At 49.3% G+C, this 6,844-nt stretch overlaps 1 pseudogene; it reads left to right on the forward strand.

Annotated features, from left to right (window-relative positions):
• The first annotated feature begins 6,432 nt into the window (after positions 1-6,432).
• Positions 6,433-6,607, forward strand: LOC144676676 (U2 spliceosomal RNA; annotated as a pseudogene).
• The last annotated feature ends 237 nt before the right edge of the window (positions 6,608-6,844 follow it).

Consider the following 6,844-nt stretch of genomic DNA (forward strand, 5'->3'; position numbering starts at 1 on the left):
TGACTTAGGCCCTTGAGTCCTTCGAGAAGAGTAAATCTCCCCAGAAGCGACGGCTTGCCGGCGGAGTTGTATTGGGCTCTGTGGGACTGGATGGGCCCAGACCTGCTAGGGGTGTACGAGAGTATGCTCCTGGCCGGCAGTATGTCAGAATCCATGAGGAAAGGCATCATCACCCTCATGTACAAGCACAAGGAAGAAAGGGAGGAAATTAGAAATTGGCGACCCATTTCACTGTTGAATGTGGACTATAAGATTCTGTCCAAGGTCATCGCCAATCGGGTCAAATCCGCTCTGGAATTGGTGATACACCCTGACCAGACCTGCACTGTGCCGGGCAGGAAGATCTCTGACAGCCTGGCGCTGCTCAGGGATACGATTGCCTATGTGCAGGACAGGGGTGTGGACACCTGCCTCATCAGCCTGGATTAGGAGAAAGCCTTTGACAGAATATCGCACACCTACATGGTGGATGTGCTCTCAAAATGGGGTTTGGGGAGGGAATTCGCAATTGGATCCAGTTGGATCCTACTCTACACTAACATCAGTAGCGCAGTCTCAATCAATGGGTGGGAATCAGATAGCTTTCCAATTAAATCTGGAGTCAGGCAGGGCTGTCCTCTCTCGCCTGTTCTTTGCTGAGTCCATCAGGAAGGATCCGGGCATTAGAGGAGTTACGATCCCAGGCAGTGGAGGCACTCAGATCAAAGCCTCCCTGTACATGGACGATGTCGCCGTCTTCTGTTCTGATCCGCTGTCGGTGTGCAGACTGATCCACATCTGCGACCAGTTCGAACTGGACTCGGGAGCCAAGGTAAATCGTGGGAAGAGCGAGGCCGTGTTCTTTGGGAACTGGGCTGACCGATCCTTTGTCCCCTTCACCGTCAGTGCTGACGGCCTGAAGGTGCTGGGGATATGGTTCAGAGGGACCGGGGTATGCGTTAGAAACTGGAAGGATCCAGTGTCTATGGTGAAAAGGAAACTGGGAATCTGGGAGCGACGCTTCCTCTCCGTTGCGGGTAAGAACCTGGTCATCAGGTGTGAGGCACTCTCGCTGTTGCTGTACATGGCGCAGGTCTGGCCCATTCCAGACTGCTGCGCGACGGCGATCACCCGAGCCATCTTCCGCTTTATCTGGAGGTCGAAAATGGATCGTGTCCGCAGGGACGCGCTGTATAAGCCTCTAGATAAAGGGGGAATAAACGTGCCCAACATCGCCCTCACACTGATGGCCACCTTTGTGTGCGGCTGTATCAAGCTGTGCGTAGACCCTCGGTACGCAAACACCAGGTGTCACTACGTGCTGAGGTTCTACCTGTCCCCGGTTTAGCGAAGGATGGGTGTGGCCACGCTGCCGCGGAACGCTCCAAGTAGTTGGACCGTGCCGTACCACCTGTCCCTGGTGGAAAACTTTATGCAGAAAAACACCTTTGACCCCAAGTCCATCAGGCAGTGGTCGGCACGTAACGTCCTATAGGCCCTGCGGGGAAAGGAGATGGTGGATCCTGTGCGATGTTTCCCCGAGCAGACTGTCACAGTCGTTTGGCAGAATGCCTCGTCTCCAGAACTTTCCAACAAGCACCAAGACGTAGCTTGGCTGGTGGTGAGAAATGCCCTCCCCGTCAGATCCTTCCTGAAGTCTCACCCTCTCTGCATGTTGACCTCGAGGTGGCTGTCGTGGGGACGAGACCGTTGTTCACCTCTTTGTGGAATGTGCGTTTGCAAAGAAGGTCTGCAGAGAGTTGCCGTGGTTTTTGTCGCGGTTCATCCCAAGCAGTTCTGTGACACAGGTCTCTGTGCTCTACGTGTTGATCCCAGGGACAGGGACGCACATCGAGACAAGCAGGTGGAGGATCATCTACTCGGTGAAAGACGCTCTTTGGTCTGCCCGAAACTTGTTGGTCTTCCAGTGCAATGAGTTGTCCCCAGCAGAGTGTTGCAGACTGGCTGGCACATTCCAAGGCCGAGGACTACGTGCTGAGGGACGCACTAAAGCTTGGGGCAGCCGCCACAAATGCGCAGTGGGGAACGGTCGCTGTCTAAGACCTTTCAGCCATAGTGCACCGAGGGACTGGGAAAGGTATGGACCCCTCGGCCTGAAAGACTCACATTGAATGTATGCAGTGAATATTACATTTATCACAATTGTATTGAAGCACCTCAGAGTGCAACATGATCTATGTAGATAACTTGAATACTATTGCACTGTCTGACTGCCTGTAATGAGCATGTTGAAATGTCTGTAATGTTCATTGATCGTATTGAAGCGTCGCAGGGTGCGACATGATCTATTTGAAAAACTGGAATATGATTGCACTTTTTGCGATGGCCATTTTGAAATGTTTTGTAATGTTCTTTCAGATATTTTATGGATAAGGTATATTTTTCCACAAAAAAACGACAACAGTTACAAAGAAAACCAACAGCAGCAACAACAGCTCTTCTCCACAGTCTGAATTAGAATTTCAGAGTCAGAAAACAGAGCAAAAAAACACGCAGCGTCCTGAAATGACAAACCTGAAATGAAAGTGTACTTAGTGTATCAAGCCTTTAAACTGCATTGCTGAAAACTCCTTCCTGCCTGCTAGTGCAACAAGATGCTGCAAAGTATATTACACAGCGAATCAGGCCTTCAGTCGTCTTGACTTGTGCAGCTCCAGTGACTTCAGGCCTCCAAAAGCAGGCCAGTATTTGAAAGGGCTCCTCTTGACAAGTGTAAGACCCTGATCAAACTAAATATTTTAATTTTCTTAACCAGTGAGATTGAACGAACCGTGATGCATGTCCAAGACAAAATAGAATATAAAGCAATGTAAAGTAAATTAATAACAAATTGAGAAAGTAAATATGGAACACAAAATATTTTAAAACTAGGGCACAGGTTAAAAACATGATCCTAATTTCTGTTGAACTGAATGAGGCGAGTCATTACAGTGCGTGACCGATTTGTTTAAGTGTGCGGGCCCATTAAACTTTTTGCACAGCCGCGCAAATTTAAAGGGGCTTATGTGGCGGTGTGTCTGTGAGGAAACCTCTCCTCATATCTTGTATCCCACTGTGAAACCGTCTTCAGCTCCCAAATTGCACTCAGACAATGTGCTACATTTGCATATTGTGCAGGAGTCGGGGGAGGGGTCATGGGGCTGCCCCTTGTCTCTGTACTTGAAATGGCAGCCAGGCAGCAACTGTAGTGCTTCCTCAAATCCAACCTGAAGAAAAGGCAAGACATGTTGGGTGCTGAGAGGGAGAAGCATTGCCACTTTAGGTTCTACTTGGATTTTACTGAGGTAAAAGGTGATTGAAAAAGTCAAGCCTTTCTCCCCTAGCAGTTACCACTGAGGACAGAAATAATACCGAGCGCTGATCTATCACCGAGCACTGAGGCCGGCCAAGGGGAGGCATCTGAAAGCTGCAGAGAGAGCAAGAAGCCAGGATGGACGACTGAGAATACTGGCTGAGATAGACAGCAAAAACTGTGACACAAGCTCAGGTAAGCGTGGTGTTTTGCAGTTCAAGTTCATCACTTTGTGACAGTATAGGTATTTTTCACTTTCCTAGGATAAGGCTGTTCCCTTTCTAGAAGTTAGAAACAGCCGTGCAGATGTATTTTCTGCGCTCCTTTGCTTGCCTGCTGAATAGGACTGATTGGAGGGGAAAAGGTGATTAAAAGAGAGCCGACATCATTGCAGGCTGGCAGATGGTGTGCTGTGCTGTGCACGCAGGTGGTTTTGTTGTTTGGCTTGTGTGTGACTTCTGGTTGAAGCTGAAAGATTTCTAAAATTTTGAAGGAAATAATCTTCGAGAAGGGGAGAAACATTTTCAACATTTTAACAGGATCTAAGGCTGTTCGCTGTGTCGTACCTGTACTTATCCTTGCTGCCACCTGCCTTCTCACTGCTGATCATCATCTTGTGTTATTATAATGATATAATGCATTGGACTTATTTACTGTGACTTCATAACATGACACATTTCCCTTCTGGTGATGTCATGCTGACATCCCGTAAAGGAAATAGACCAACAGTCAGCCCAAAAGAAGGCCCAATGCCAAGCAAAGGAAGCCCATAAACGAGGATGCTAGACAGCTCGTACAAAAGAAAGCAGGGCATCAGGAAACAACTCAACAGCAGCTGACGTAGTACTCTCCAGGTTCAGTGCAGGAGAAGCACTGGAATCAGTAAAAAGTAATGCCCCTACATGTCTGAACATACAACTTAGGAGCAGGAGTAGGCCGCTGGGCCCCAAGAGCCTGCTCCACTACTCAGAAGATCATGGCTGATCCGATTGTAACCTCAACCCCACATTCCTGCCTACCAGCGATAACCTTCCAACCCCGCCTTGTTAATCTATCCAGCTCTGTCTTGAAAATATTCAAAGACTCTGTTTCCACCACCTTTCGAGGAAGAGAGTTCCAAGGACTCTCTACACTCTGGGAGAAACGCTGCTGACTTTGCCTTCCCTGTAGATGTGGAAGGACTTTAGCTGCATACCTGGTCAGCTGGCAAGCTCCACAGACCGATCGGCGCAGGCTTGGAGGGCCGAAGGGCCTGTTCCTGTGCTGTACTTTTTTTTCTTCTTTGTTCTTTGACTGCTCAAGCTGAAAGCAAAGACAAAAATACAGCAGGCCTCGATCGAAGAACTCCTCTGCGCTGTGAGCTAGTTGCTCACACGGAAACTCAGCTACAAAGACTCATGGATTGTCTCTCATGCCTGTCACGTGTTCTCCCTTGTGACTGAGTGTTTCTCGAAATTTTCCATTACCTGCCAGTTACACGACACATCTAGCGCAACCGTAGACAGCGACCTTTCTCCATTACGCCTTTGCCCCAAACTTTAGTGCGTCCCTCAGCACGTAGTCCTGGACCTTGGAATGTGCCAACTCTTTGCAATGGAAGACCAACAAGTTTCGGACAGCCAAAGAGTGTCTTTCACCGAGTGGATCCTCCGGCGGTAGTTGATGTTTGTCTCGGCGTGTGTCCCTGGGAACAGCCCCTGGAGCACAGAGTCCATACCTGTGTCACGGAACTGCTCGGGATGCACCTCGACAAGAACCACGGCCACTCTCTTCAGAGTTCTGGTGATGAGGCATTCTGCCAAATGACCCTGACGGTCTGTTCGGCGAACCGTCCGCCGGAATCCACCATCTCCTTTTCCCGCAGGGCCTCTAGGGTGATACGCGCTAACCACTGCCTGATGGACTTGCGGACAAAGGTGTTTCTCTGCATAAGTTTTTCCACACGGGGCAGGTGATACGGCACTTGGAGCGTTCCGCGGCAGGGTGGCCAGACCCATCCTTCGCAACACCAGGGACAGGTAGAACCTCAGCACGTAGTGACGCTTGGTGTTTGGGTCTACACACAGCTTGATACTGCCATACACAAAGGTGGCCATCAGGATGAGGGTGATGTTGGGCATGTTTTTTCCCCCTTCATCCAGAGTTTTTTTACATCATGTCCCTGCAAACAGGATCCACTTTTGACCTCCAGATAAAGCGGAAGATGGCTGGCGTGATCGCCACAGCGCAGGAGTGAGGAATGGGCCAGACCTGCGCCACGTACAGCAACACCTGTCCCTGGTGGAAAAATTTATGCAGAAAAACACCTTTGACCACAAGTCCATCAGGCAGTGGTCAGCACGTAACGTCCTAGAGGCCCTGAGGGAAAAGGAGAGGGTGGACCCTGTGGGATGGTTCCCCGAGCAGACTGTCAAAGTCATTTGGCAGAATGCCTCATCGCCAGAACTTTCCAACAAGCACCAAGATGTAGCTTGGCTGGTGGTGAGAAAGGCCCTCCCCGTCAGATCCTTCCTACACGCCAGGAGGCTCACCCCCTCTGCACGTTGCCCTCGAGGCGGCTGTGGTGGGGATGAGACCGTTGTCCACCTCCTTGTGGATTGTGCCTTTGCAAAGAAAGTCTGGAGAGAGATGCAGTGGTTGCTGTCGAGGTTCATCCCGAGCAGTTCTGTGACACAGGACTCTGTGCTCTACGGGCTGTTCCCAGGGACACACACCGAGACAAACATCGACTGCAGCTGGAGGATCATCAACTCGGTGAAAGAGGCGCTTTGGTCTGCCCGAAACTTGTTGGTCTTCCAGCACAAAGAGTTGTCCCCGACCGATTGTTGCGGACTGGCACAATCCAAAGTCCAGGACTACGTGCTGAGGGACGCACTAAAGCTTGGAGCAGCTGCCGCAAAGGCGCAATGGGGAAGGGTCGCTGTCTAAGACCTTTCTGCCACAGCGCACCGAGAGACTGGGAACTGTTTAGAGCCCCTCGGGCTGTACAGATCAAAATGAAAGGCTGTAAATGATTGTAATATTGTTTGTACTGATGCACCTGGTGATACATTTTGTAAAAGTTTAACCTGGATTGTACCCTTGTAATGGTGTTTTTGGAATGGTTTGGAATGTGATTGAAGATATTTTATGAATAAAGTATATTTTTGCAAAAAAAAAAAATCTGTTCTTATCAGTTTAATATCTGATACGTCCCTTATCTGGGGACCATATATTAAATTGATTTTTGGAGCAGGGAGATGGAATAGGGGCTTACTCCGTCCACTCCACGCATCGACCCGGTATTGCAGTATCTCTGGGAATGGTGCACCACCCCTTTCCAGGGGATTTTCAATGCTAAAAATAGTTTTCTTACAAACATCTGCTTTCTTTACTTTTCAACATGCACATCTTTCAAAACACAACTTTCTTTCTTTCTCACTCACCCGCACCATCTACACACAAAAAACACGCACGCTCACCCAACGCTCACAGACACCACTCTCATCTCACAAACACTCTACCTCACTCATACAAAAACATCTTTCACTTGCAAATACACCTCTCAAACAC

This window comes from Cetorhinus maximus, unplaced genomic scaffold (genome assembly GCF_964194155.1).
Source record: "Cetorhinus maximus unplaced genomic scaffold, sCetMax3.hap1.1 HAP1_SCAFFOLD_1816, whole genome shotgun sequence".
Lineage (NCBI taxonomy): Eukaryota > Metazoa > Chordata > Chondrichthyes > Lamniformes > Cetorhinidae > Cetorhinus > Cetorhinus maximus.